This window comes from Rhipicephalus sanguineus, chromosome 6, assembly GCF_013339695.2.
Source record: "Rhipicephalus sanguineus isolate Rsan-2018 chromosome 6, BIME_Rsan_1.4, whole genome shotgun sequence".
Classification (NCBI taxonomy): domain Eukaryota; kingdom Metazoa; phylum Arthropoda; class Arachnida; order Ixodida; family Ixodidae; genus Rhipicephalus; species Rhipicephalus sanguineus.
The window spans coordinates 118,176,071-118,189,956 of record NC_051181.1 but is presented as its reverse complement, the minus strand read 5'-3'; the positions used below and the strand labels follow the sequence as shown (position 1 = coordinate 118,189,956).

General features: G+C 45.3%; 1 pseudogene; it reads right to left on the bottom strand.

The window, feature by feature from the left end:
- Positions 1-658: 658 nt before the first annotated feature.
- LOC119396253 (elongation of very long chain fatty acids protein 4-like) lies at positions 659-1,547 on the bottom strand (annotated as a pseudogene).
- Positions 1,548-13,886: the final 12,339 nt, after the last annotated feature.

The following is a 13,886-nucleotide window of genomic DNA, read 5'->3' as shown; positions in this document are numbered from 1 at the left end:
TTGTGCGCATCTATCCACTACCCGTACTACACATAGCAGGTACGTGCAGACATGATTTGCAAATTGCAAATACTTACGGCCACATATTTTCTTATTTTTTTCCGTTTCTTTCATGCCCTCCTGCTCCTAAGGCCTTTCTGACCTCAGTACCGTTCTCGACACAGAGTAGCCTGTATGTGCATAAAATTTATACGCCGGTAGAATTCTCTATAATTCACTAAACGGATCTCTTTCTCCTTGTGGGTATTTCAGTGACCTTGTAAAGCATCTTTTCGCTTCACAGCTATATTATACGCGAGCTGTGGCCAGCTGTCGTAAATCTGCGCCCTCCCTAACGTTCACACTTGTAGGTATTTACACTACGGCTGCTGGCCATCACCTCAACACGTCTCCTATTCATCGATCCAAGTGATCACCTACGATCCCTTTTCGCTGACAGACAGTTTCACTTATCTTATAGATCGAAACGTTGAACCTACGAAGAAGACAGGATCGTTAGACATGCATTACAAGAAAAGCGATGAGAGGCTACCGGCAACGAAGATCACCAATGCAAACACAATTTGGGCAACCATGCTGACATTGAGGTTCACGTTCAGAGTCCTGAAAGACACAACCTAATCAGTAGACGCGGTTGTAGATTCGCTGGGCATTGCTCAGCGTTTCATTGACCTTTCTCCTTCGACTTTTCGGCCGGCGGTGGTCCCGACCTGCCGCCGCCCATGTAAGTCTTCAAGTAGAAGTTCGTGAACATTACAATGCCCAGCACAAGCTGGGCCATCTCGAGGTAGCACAGCCCTTTGGGGTAGCCGCACTCGAAGAATATGGGCAGGGACGAGTGGGCGCAGACCACCACGAGTTGCACGATCTGGATGGTGGTGAGGTACTTCTTCCACCAGAGGTACTTCTGCACGCGGGGACCCAGGGCAGCCAGGAAGTAGTACGTGTACATGATGACGTGCACGAACGCGTTGATACATGTGCCGAGCACGGCCTTGACCGTCGCTGCCGAAGTTGAGCCAGATCCAGCCGCTGAGCACGACCAGGGCGTGGTGCGACACGTGAAGGTGAGTGATGTGCGTGTACTTCTTGCGGGCCACGAAGAACATGGTATCCGTGAAGTCGGCGACCCGTACCAGGAAGTACCACCAGTTCAGGCTGATGACGGCCATGTCGCGCTCGCGGTCGGTGTCGATTCCCTGGCAGAGGAAACTGTATCCGCCGCCGAAGAGAGTGAGCGGCAACATGCGGTACAGGAAGTAGGCGTTCGCGAGCACGGTGAACGCGTTGTACGCCAGGATGCCTCGCTTGACGTCGTAAGGCTTGCGATCTTTCATCCACCGAGGGCCGCCTATTTTGGCTACATACACGTAGCTGATGATCAGCGGTATGACGAAGCTGCCCCTGGTGATGTTGCTGTTCCACGCGTCTATCCGCGTGTCTCGGAACGACCAGATGTAATCGTAAAGTTCCTTCGTGTACGCTAGCACGGAAGCCATGATGCCGCTGTTCAAACTCTTGCAGGGTTTGTCGTGTTCTCACTCATAGGAGAGCAGCCGGCGCACTCGATCTCCAAAGGCAGCGTTCAAATGATGCAGACCACAAGTTACGCTATCTACCTGGAAGCACGGGAGCTTCAGCGTCCCGAAACGAAGCAGTTTGGCCTTTGGGCGACGCAGTAACTCGCGCTTGCCTTTTATAGGCCGTAACAGAAGCGCCGTTGCGGTGTTTGGCATTCGTTCAGAAGGGCAAGTGCTCTGCTCAATCGAAGCGTTATCGCCCTTGGTTCGCTCACTTTGGCAATGAATGTGGCTGCGAATATGAGATGAGACCGATGTATCATTTGGTGTCCATGACTTGTGGAAGAGAAGGCATAATTCGAGATACTTTGCTTGTGCAATCGCTGATCGAGGTTGAATCTCGTACAGATCAGGTCAACCTTAAAGGTACATGTCATTGTTAGCGACATTTTGAAAATTGTAGCTCATAGCGGAGGGGTCAAGAAGAGACAAACAACCCTAACGGATTGGCTACTGACCTGCAATAAAGAATGCAAAATGATGATATAGGAAGATTGTTTGAACTTGCGGATGATTGCTTGATCATCACTCCATTGTAACTGCTCATCGCATATAAATTTTTAACAGTTCACCTGTCTGTATGGCACGCAGCATTCTTACTAGAACTTTATATATACGTCATTTGTTTCTTTTTTTTTTAAGAGCGACCTATTTCATTCTGTTTTTAAGAAATATAGGCACAAGGTTACAGCTGTTTAAGCATATGGGCTTACGTTTAGATTTTTTTTTTTTTCGTTCAGCTTGTGCAAGTCCTTGCATTTGCGAGTCCTTGTATCTATTAAGTCCTTCTGTATGAACGTAAGGGTAACTATGACCTCTGTAGTATAGATTCTATCTGTGCCTGAATCGGCGTCCGGTAAACGCTAACACTGTTATCAGAATATGGCGTTGAGAAACTTGATTGGTGTCTGGCAGGGGCCGGCGAACCTCCCCTTCAGGTGTGAGGTACTTCGCACAATGAATGGATCACGAAAAAGAGGATATAATCATTGCTACGCTGACCGTAAACGCCCGGCAGCGACCTTATTTGTACGTCTCAAGGGCAGCGCCCTGAAATAGCCTCGGCACAGTTTGTCTTCGCTATTTCTTGTACGTTGTTTATCGACGCGTGATCTGGAAGCTTTGAAGTTGCTGGCATGACGAGCCGCAGATGGGCCGTTGGAAAGTATGGATGATGGCCATGTTTGTTTATTCAAGTCGTCGCGTTCCACTTGGCATTTCTTCGCTCACCTTAAGATTCTCTGGCCTGCCGTAAAATCGAATGTAGCGCAAACGAGGGCAAAAGGCAAGCGTTGTTTTCGTATACAATTTCGCGGCCGAGCGACGGAACGTCCTTGACCCATTTGACAAGATCCTTGTATGCGAGCAACAACATAGAAAGAGCAGTCGGTGAGAGTTCGTGTCCGCTATTCCAAAGGAAAGTCGGCGGCATTCGTTCGCTTGGCTCATAAAACTCATCTAATTGAGTCGCTCAATTCAGTGATAGCGCATGTATACGTAACGCAAGAGCGTTTGAGTACCGTCATAACACCACCACTCTCAATCCCTGCCTCGCCTCTCCTTTATAATTGTATGTATGTATGTATGTATGTATGTATGTATGTATGTATGTATGTATGTATGTATGTATGTATGTATGTATGTATGTATGTATGTATGTATGTATGTATGTATGTATGTATGTATGTATGTATGTATGTATGTATGTATGTATGTATGTATGTATGTATGTATGTATGTATGTATGTAATTCAGAATTCAAATTAAAATTATAATTAAAAAGCTAAAATATAAAATGACGAAATATCTTTGTCGTACATCTCAGTATCCATCTAGGTCAATATGCATCTAAATGACATTTAACAGATAGACAATTTCAAAAAAACGGAAGTTGAAAAATTAATAGTGATAAACAATAACTAAAAGAAGTTAAAAGTGTTAGACATCTTGTAGATTGCAGGGAATTACAATACTCTAAATATTCTCGTTCGAAAACCTACAGCCATGTCTTCAATGGTGGTTAATTACGTGGAAATGCGACGAAAAATTTTAAGAGTGCGCTTTAACTCGGGTGCATTTATCCACATGTAAGCGTACAGAAAGAGATAAATTATGCTTCTTGGCTACCCCTGCGTCGATTTTGACATTTTTAAGAGCGGAACTGTTGAAGGCGGGTGTAAGTTGTAATCTGTGGACAAGAAAAACCAGTTGGCAGGTATGCGCCACAGGAATTTGGTAAGCCCCACCAGAGAGGGCAAGCATTTATAGGAACCACATGATTACGTTGGTGGTGGGAAAGGGAAGCGAGGGTGAGGATGAGGGAAAGGTGGAGGAAAAGAGGGTGACGCTTAGCACAGCCACGTGTAGTATAGTATAGTATAGCAAGGAGCCGGAAAGGGAAGTGAGGATGAGGAGGAAGGAAAGGAGGAGGGAAGAGAGTAAAGCATAGCTTATCCTTGCAGCAAGGGGGTGGGAAAGAGAAGCGGTGGTGAGGATGAGTGATATGAGGGCGATGAGGAGAGAAAGGATGAGGGAAGAGCATAGCATAGCCTTGTACAGCATAGTGCAGCAAGAGGGTCGGAAAGAGAAATGAGTGTGAGGAGGAAGTAAAGAGGGTAAAGCATAGCATAGTCATTTATAGTATAGTATAGTATAGTATAGTATAGTATAGTATAGTATAGTATAGTATAGTATAGTATAGTATAGTATAGTATAGTATATTATAGTATGGCAAGGTGTCGAAAAGGGAAGTGAGGGTGAGTATGAGGGAAAGGAGGAGTGAAAAGAGGAGCGGATAGGGTAGAGAATAGCATATCCTTGTATAGTGTATTATCGCATGGGGGTGGGATAGAGAAGTGATGGTGAGGATGAGTGATGTGAGGGTGAGGAGGAGAGAAAGGTCGAGGAGAGAGGTTGAAGCATAGCATAGCCTTGTATAGTATAGTATAGCAAGGGGTGGGAAAAGGAAGTGAGGGTGTGGAGGAGGGGAAGGCCACCAGGTCCGCTGTTTCCTCAGTATTCGCACCTCTTTGGTCGGTTACAACCTAACAAAAGAAATACAAGCTCCACCCACAGTCGTCCCTGTCCCACCAAGAAAGAATTTGCATAGACGTTCCAGTCAATCATTTTTGCGCGTTTCCGTGACGTCGAGCACGCGATATATGACCTTGGGAGTCACGGAGCAGTACAGCTTTCTCTCTAAAAGCGCTTATACAGATGTAAAGCTTTCTTAATTCGGCCTGAGGCTTCTACTTGGGAACTTTGTTCACTGTGAACGAGGCTTTCGTGTGTCATTTAACGTGCCTCAAAGTTCTGAAACTTACGCCGTAGTCAGAGGCACCAGGCCAGCGAATAAAACTCTCCTTACATGTTCTACATATTTCGATTTGTAATGTGGTTTGCTTTCTCGTATTCGTTACCGAGTTTAGCGTATCGGTAAATTGATTTGCGTAGAGGTTATATAGGATGTTGGCATTACGCACCACACAAGCATTCTCTACAGAGGGTTGACAAGGGAAGCTGAAACGTAGTTGGATTTGCCCAATTTCTGTGGCACATAACGCGCTACAGGAATTTTACAGCAGAGCTGTTATGGTCGAGGTCTGCCGTGTGTCGTAGATAGACAATTATCGTCATCATGAACCGGCATGCGCTTAATGACCGCCAAAGCATTCTCTACAGATGATTAACAAGAGAGGCTGAAACGAGTCCACCAGCTCTGCTGGGACCGAGCCTCTCGCGACTTTGCGTGACTTAGCGCAAGCTGCGCAGATTTTTTTTGTTTAGGGATTTATAAATTAATCTCCACACAATTCACGCTTTCTCCACTGCAATGTGACGACAGCCAACAACGCCCAGAACGAACGGATAGATTCTCAGAAACTGAGGGAGGAAAAGCGTGTTTCACACTTGGCTGCGCCAGCGCCGAACGTTTGCAATTCCGAGGAAAACGATTTCTGCGTTATGTGCATAGCCGAGTAAGCGACTTCTGTCCCGCGCTGGCCAGAGGTTCTTTCGTTCATCGGTCGTTGTTTGAACAAGTCTACAGACGGCTCTTTCCGGATAAGTGTGCTCACATGCAGCTGTCTTGGACGGGAACTGTAGCTCCGTGGCGTGCCTAGGTCGCATAAGTCATAATGCACCTACCGGTATAGAAAAAAAAAAGAGGTAGTGCGGCGTGACGTGATGCCACAAATAACAACAACAAAAGAACGTAAAACGGACAGCAGACCGGCGATAGCACGAGTAGCCGTTCAGAATTGTTCCGCGATGTCTCTGCTTTACGGTGTATCGAGTCCTCCGCGGATGGCACGCACTCAAGCGAGAGCGTGGCTTTCCGAGTACCGTATGTACCGTATGTACACGATTTTACCACGCCCTCGATTGCAAAGCGTGGAGAGCTTCCCGTTTATTGTATCAGGTTAAATGTTAACTTCTGGGATGTAGACGACAATTAAGTATAGTAAGGCGAAAGCCTTAGATGCCTCACGAAACGCGCAAGTTGACCGTTGATGGCGTCGTCGTCAACGCGAGTGATGCAAAAGGTAATCGTCACGCGATGACGTCACCATACGGCGTCATTGTGACGTCACAGATACCAAAATTTGTGACATTATCATGGCATCACTGTGACGTCACGTAACGTGGCGTCACACGATGAAGTCAGAGGCAGTGCAAAACTACACGAGGTCCAGAAAGCTTGCAGTGCCTACGATCCTAGAAGCAGTGAAAAACAACCTTAGGTGCACAAAGGTTTCGGAAGGGGATGGGAGGATTAGTACACCGACTAAGATAATGAAGATGGTTTTCGCCTTCGAGTTGTCTTAGGCGAATTCATAACGAAGCCTGTGAGTTTTTTTTTTTTTATGAAGCAAACTCGATAAGAACTATGCCTATTACGTGCGTCATGGTGTAGAGTTCAGAATAAATTTTGAATACCTCGATTTAGTGAGCGTACACAAGATCCTGGGTAAGTGGACGGTTTTTTCATTCTACTCCATAAAAACCTAGTTACTTTAACCGTGAATCAATCTACCGTTCTAGCCAACAGAGCGACGACACCGTGCAGGTCTTGTGTGAACGTGTATTTTATTTTTCAAAACGCATTTTCGTGATCAGTTCGAGTGCGTCATGGCTGACCATACTGCTTTGCTTCGCTCCTGCAAATACTATACCTTTGTATTGTAGAGACTCAGTAATGTAGATGCCAGTGCCACCTCTCAATACATGTAGTCGCTGTGATACAACGATACTCCGGGACAATTCTTGGGATGCTTCTTGGTCGCGAAGAGTCGGAAAAGTATCGCGGCTCGCTGCTGCAAGGAACTCTTCGAGCATATTTGTAATGTTCAAATTGATCTGTTCATTTCAAGGCTGCCTGTCGTAGCAGCGGGTAATATTGAACTTTTTCTTGTGTCTTCCGGCCTCTAAACGTTTGTCGCTGACTGTACGTGCAGACGTAAAGAAGGCCTTCGACTAGTCGCCCCACGATGCCATATTTGGAGAGCTTGCAGAGCTACTTTTAGGAAGACGGCTTTGGTATTAGGTTTAATAACCGTAGCTTTCTGAGCGAGTTAGTTCATAGTAACCTGAATAGGGAACCAGCGATGAAACACGAAGACAGCGAAGGAGGACAACCAAACAGGACAAGCGCTGGACTTACAACTGAATGTTTATTGAAGAATTTCACACCCACACACTTGCGTAAAAGGCCGTCTGAGTCGTGTCAAAGTTACACAGCTAACAGTACAGAGCATGAAACGTGTCAATGTGGTACAAACACCACATTTCCATCAAACAACAACAAAAAATCAACGCAACGTGAACGCGCACCAGCTATCTAAAAACGCGAATTCTTTATCTCAAAGGAAAACTGAGGGATCACTCACACATGACACTTTACCCTGCTTTTTCACAAATTTCACGTTCAATCTTATTGTCCCTTTGCCGATGACACTAGATGATTTGAAATCAGGGGCGTAGCCACAGCCTTTGCAGTGCAGGGGCAAGTGTCCACTAGTGCCTGTGGGGAGGAGATTGCGGTGTTCACGCAGCCTGTCATTCACGCGTCGAACCGTCTGACCGATGTAGATACGGCCGCATGACAAAGGAATTCGGTAAACTACCGAAACAGCAAAATTTGTGAACACGTTTGCGTGCATCTTTCCACAAATGCGGCTCGGATAAGTTTTTCGCGTAGCTATGCGCTCGCAAAGCCTGGAGAGCTTGCACGGTGCAGACAACACGAGCCTAACGCCATTCCTTGTGGCCCCCTTCTTGAGGCTGTGTGAGATTCCATGCGAATATGGTAGCACCGCTGTGTTGCATGCTTTTGGTACACCGGCTTCTGAATTGTATGTCTTCTTGGTTTTTGCTTTCAGCATTTTGAACGAAGTTTCTGCCACAGAAAGCAGCAAAGATTGTGGGTAGCCTGCGGACATTAGCCTGACCGCTTGATCCTGGAGACTAAGGCGCATCGAATGCACACAACTCTTTTTTAAAGAGTTCACGAGGCACAAAGAAATAATACCTATCTTCACTAGCTATGAGTGGCATGATTCAAATGGGAGTAATGCTTTTTTTTGTCCTTGGTGTGTAACGCCAACAGACATGACCATCCACTTTAAAATCTACCCCTAGGTCAAGAAACCGAATCGAGCGATCTTGGCACAGTTCGTAAGTGAACTTTAAGTCTTGAGAGCACGAGGCAAATGTCGTTAAAATTTCTGTAGCAAGAGATTCAATGTTGTCGCATTCATGAATGTTTAAAAGTACTAAAAAATTGTCGACATAGCGAAAAACGCGGACACTCCTGTCATCCTGTCAACAGCTGCTAACTACATTGTCAAACTTTGATAAGATCTGGAAAAGCACTGGAGCTACACTTGAGCCAGGTTTAGGTTTGTTTTCTGCAAAACAAGACGTTTTTCATAAAAACAGGCTCAATTACTTGCGAACCATTCCCAAGCGAAGTAGCAATCCTGCAGGATGCTGTTATCTCCCAAAGCTGTTTTTAAGAGAAGCAGAGTTCATGTCAGCGGTAACCTGCGCAGACAATTGATTGCAATATGACCTGACGTACCGGATCATGCTTTTCTGCAACAGCGGCAGCCCCAGCGAGGGCTGGACGTCAATACATTTCTTGAAAAAACAAAAAGAAACAACAAACAGGGTCTCGAAGTTTCTCCAGAAAACGAGTTTCTTGCGGCTCTAAAACCTAAAACCTGCGAAACGCTGTAACTTGAGATGAAATCCTGCTTTGAGTTCGAAACGCGAAACTCTAGCGCGAAGTGCACGCCAAGAGTCAAGCTTTAATAATTGGAGGCGACTCTAACTATTGACTTAATTAAGCGTCTGGTATTCGCACTCGCACGTCGGCGTTCGTGATCCCCACTGTACTCCTTGGGTTAACCTTGTGTTTCGTTGCGCTGCCGAGACGGATCTCAGGGGCCACGTAGAAGGAAGCTCGCGCTCGAGATCTGCGCCACCAGGTGGCGTAGATCTCAAGCGGTGGCGTAATAAAACATTACTCTTTTTCAGTGAACTCAGCCAATTAATTTTCATTAATTATCTTGGCAGTTAACTGACCCTTAAGTAAATTAAAGCTCCGATATCACTTTAGAATAAGAGTGAGACGAGCTAGTTGGTAAGTATTCATTCCGAAAGACAGGGCGTGCAAACACGGACACATGAAAAAAGACAAGACGCCACAAACGCCGACTAACAACTGCAAAGGCGCATAGTGGCGGAAAAGAAAGAATGCACGAAAACTTATCTGCGCATGCCCAGACACCAGGCGAAACCTAATGCCTGGGCATGCGCAGATAAGTTTTCGTGCATTCTTTCTTTTCCGCCATTGTGTGCTTTTGCAGTTGTTAGTCGGCGTTTGGGGTGCCTTCTTTCATGTGTCTGTGTTTGCACGCCGTATCTTTTGGAATGCTCCGATATCATATGTGTATAATCTAACTCTGAATTGGAACCAGAACCGTCGATTTCGTACCAGTTTTATTTTTTACAGGACTATTTTTACAGCATACTGCAGTAGAAAGACCAAGCAGGGGTGGGGGTGGGGGGGGGGGGGGGCATAACAATAACTAGTTGACAAAACAAACTCAGTAAAAAAATAGAAGCAATAAAAAATTGTGAGACAATAGAACAGAGTATGACAAATAAATATATTAAAATGACAGCAAGCTACTGCAAATCGCAACTGGGGAAATATATTCATTGTGAGACAGTCACAAGAGCTTGCTTTGTATGATTATGTCCAAGAAAGTACGTGTCCAGGGAAGTTCTGGCGTCATATCGCGCAAAAAAAAAAAGGACGAACTGCTACCACCGCGCGAGGGCAGGGGCCTACCGCCGCCGCGGCTGTGGTCACTGCTGAGGATCGGCTGCGTCGGCGTCGCTGCCGCTGGGAGGCGGCACTCACCAGCGACAAGCTGACCGACCAACTTTGGGCCGTCCGGCAAACCGAGGATGCCGCCCGTGTCCAAGGGCTTCAAGCCGTCACCTGACGCCATCATCGACGGAAAGTGGGACGGGACAGGGGTTAATCCCCTCTTCCCCCCGCCTCGCCCGGTCTTTTAATAAAGTTTATTCACTCACTCAACTTCAGTCTTTCTATAAACAATGCAAACGTAACCGACAGTGCAGAAATCGCAGAAGCTTTGAACGTCTACTTCAGCTCGGTGTTTACAAACGATAATGAAGTCACCCCTCCTTTTCCACCACTAGACGACATACCTCCCTTAAAGAGCATTAGCATTTCTGAAGAAGGTGTCCTGTCGTTGGTGCTGAAAATTGATATGAAAAAATCACCCGCAACTGATGCTATACCCAACAGCATTTGTTGTTCGTTGCTCGGAATGGTGCTCCAAATATCTAACACTTATATTTTCCAAATCATATTCTAGTGGTGAAGTCCCGAATGAATGGAAATATGCAAAAATAATTCTGATACCCAAATCGGAAAACAAGTCATTAATGTCACCATACAGGCCTATTTTGTTGTTGTGTACATGTGCAAAATTACTTGAGCACGTAGTATTTAAACATATCTCGGCCTTCCTTGAAACTAATAAGTTGATCGACCCACGGCAACGCGGTTTTCGCAGAGGACTGTCAACCGCCACACAACTACTTTAAACAGTTTGCGACCTCGCTGGCGCTCTACATAACAATATAAAAATTGACATTATATTCCTTGATTTAAAAAAAAAGCATTCGATCGAATTTTCCGTCAGAAGTTACTTATAAAATTAAAACCGATCCTAAAAAATGATTCTTTACTCGCGTGGATTCGGGCATACCTTTCGCACAGGTACCAAAGCGTTTGTGTAGATGGCCCTAGCTCCACCCCCCCTTCTGTTCACTCCGGGATACCGCAAGGCTCTATCTTAGGCCCGCTTCTGTTTTTAGTATTTAATACTGAAATAGTCTGTGACATACCTGTTAAAATAAGACTTTTTGCAGACGACTGCATTCTTTGTCACGTCATCAATGACCCTAAGGACCAGATAAGCCTAAACAAATCGCTGTATAAGATACACTCATGGTGTTCCACTTTGTAGATGAACACTAATCCTAAAAGACTGTCGCATTAAGAGTTACGCGCAAGAAATGTCCCTTGCCTTTGACCTACTGCACCAACAACAACTGCATATCTCTCGTCAGCAGCTACAAATACTTAGGTGTTATAATTACCTCCGACTTGAAGTGGAACGAGCACATAGAATACACAAAAAAGGCCATGAAAACGCTTGAGTACTTACGCAGAACCATTGGAAAGTCTACCAAAGAAATTAAAATGTTGGCGTACAAAATTTACGTGCGACCCATACCGAAAGATCTATATGTCACTGCAACATTGCCCTACCTTATTAAGAACGCGCCGGATAAGTTTTGGGAATACCTAGGTGATGCAAGAAGTCTGTCACGGAAATCACAATTAATGGAACCATTATTAACAACTTGAATGCTATCGCACAACATTTTAACGATTATTTTCATAGCGTATTTACCAGTGCAAGTTCCATGACATCCCAAATGTGTTCGTTAGGCGATACGCCGAAACTATTGCCAAATTCTTGGTTGTGTTAGTCAGAAAATCTTTGCTATGTGCAAAAGTACCTCGTGATTGGAGCAGGCCCGTAGCCAGGGGGGGGTGGGGGGCGCCCCCCACCCCGGAATTTGTATGATACATGGTATTTTACCGAAAATAAAAATGAAAATAGGCGTTTTTCTCAAATAGTCTAATTTTTCAGCAAGTGCACCCCCCTCCCACCCCCCCCGAAAAAAACTTCCTGGCTACGGGCCTGGATTGGAGCATGGCGCGAGTTGTCCCAGTCTTTAAGAAAGGCGATCCATCGTTACTACAGAATTACCGCCCCATATCACTGACGTCGCCATGCTGCAAACTTTTCGAGCACATAATCGCAAGTCGTATTAATGAATTCTTAGGAGAAAAGTCGATACTAGCCACCTGTCAACATGGCTTCAGAAAAGGCTGCCCGACTATCACACGATTAGTTTTAGTAATCAATTCATTTGCAAGAGCTTTGGATGCTAACGGTCAAATTGATGCTGTGTTTTTTGGATTTTAGTAAAGCCTTCGATAGGGTGATTCACGAAAAATTAATTCTATAGCTAAGAAACATTAACCTTCCAAATATCTTAATTTCCTGGATCGCGGACTATCTGAATAACCGTAAACAGTATATTTCAATTGATGGACACAACTCGGGCTGTCCACCAATCACTTCAGGTGTTCCCCAGGACAGTGTCTTGGGTCCATTACTCTTTCTTTTATATATTAATGACGTCGTTACCGTCATCACACCTGGAACACAAATAAATAAGACTGTTCGCAGACGACTATGTTGTGTTTCGTACAATTAAGTCTGTGGAAGATCAGAGGGAACTAGATTTCAGCTTGAGTAACATATCCTTGTGGTGCGAAAAATGCGGCATGGCTGCAAATACCGACAAAACAGTCTCCCTTCGAATAACGCATAAAAAGAATCCCCTCGATCACGTGTACAAAATGAGGTCTGTCCCATTAAAACAAGTTGATAATTATAAATACCTTGGCGTAACCTTCACTGCCAATTTCTCTTGGAACCTTCATATTGAGAACACATGCTCTGCTGCATTCCGCGAAATAGGTTATCTGCGACGCAAACTTAGAAATTCTCCTTCAAACGTTAAGTTACTCACCTACCTAACCTATATCCGCCCAAAACTAGCATATGCCTGCGTAGCATGGGACCCGTAATAAAACAAAATAAAATACTGAAATACGCGCCTCCTGTGTGGGACCCTCATACATTAGCTAATATTAAAATGCTGGAACGCGTACAAAGAAATTCCATGAGGTTTATTTACAACGCTTACGGTGGAAACACGTCCCCTTCAACCCTCCTTGAAAGTTCGAACTTGGAGCCCTTAGAACGCAGACGCACACGTGAAAGGCTCAAGCTATTTTATCACATCTGTCACAATAACCTAAGAATCGATAAAGGCAAATATACTGAACCTTTGAAATCACGAATTACACGGTCGCACCATAGCAAAAAAGTCCAAGGATTCTCATGCAAAACCACTACTTTCCAAAAAATTTGGCAGATCCCACGTACCGTGGGAATCGATGTTATGCGAAGCATGCGCCGGATGGTGACTCTGGCGTAATTTTTCACATTGAGCGAAACGTTACGGAATGAGGCTAGAGAAATGTGGAAGTGGTATACGCACACTCGCATGTTGAAGAGGCGCATAGGTATTATATAACCAGTTGTTTACAGTTGCGTAACGATGCCAACAGCAACATGGGTGTTACCAACACCAGACGCGGTAAGCTGATATGTGGTGCTTATATTCTTCAATACTGGATAGAGCGAATCCGAACAGGACAGAGGGGACACATACGCACAGGACAGGCGTTACTCGCAACTAAGCTTCATTTAGGAAAGTTTCCCTAGATATGTGGTACGCATGCAGCCGAGTGGCACGCGCAGGCGCACTGCACGTACGCTGAAGTTGTTACAGTTGCGTTACGGTTGTTATGCTTATACTAGTCCGTCATGAATGACTGAGAACGCACACACATTTCACGAACCTGTGTGTATGTGTAGGAGGGGTTCTTGACAGTTCTTGAACAAGGTCATCATCACCGTGATCAGTGAGCACCGGAGGCTGGACCGGACTTGTTATCGCATCCGTTCGTGATCGCAGCTGTGAGGGGTCTAAGTGTAGTGAAGTGCGAGGTATAGTGCAGCTGGTGGAAATCCTGGATGCCTCTTACGATGA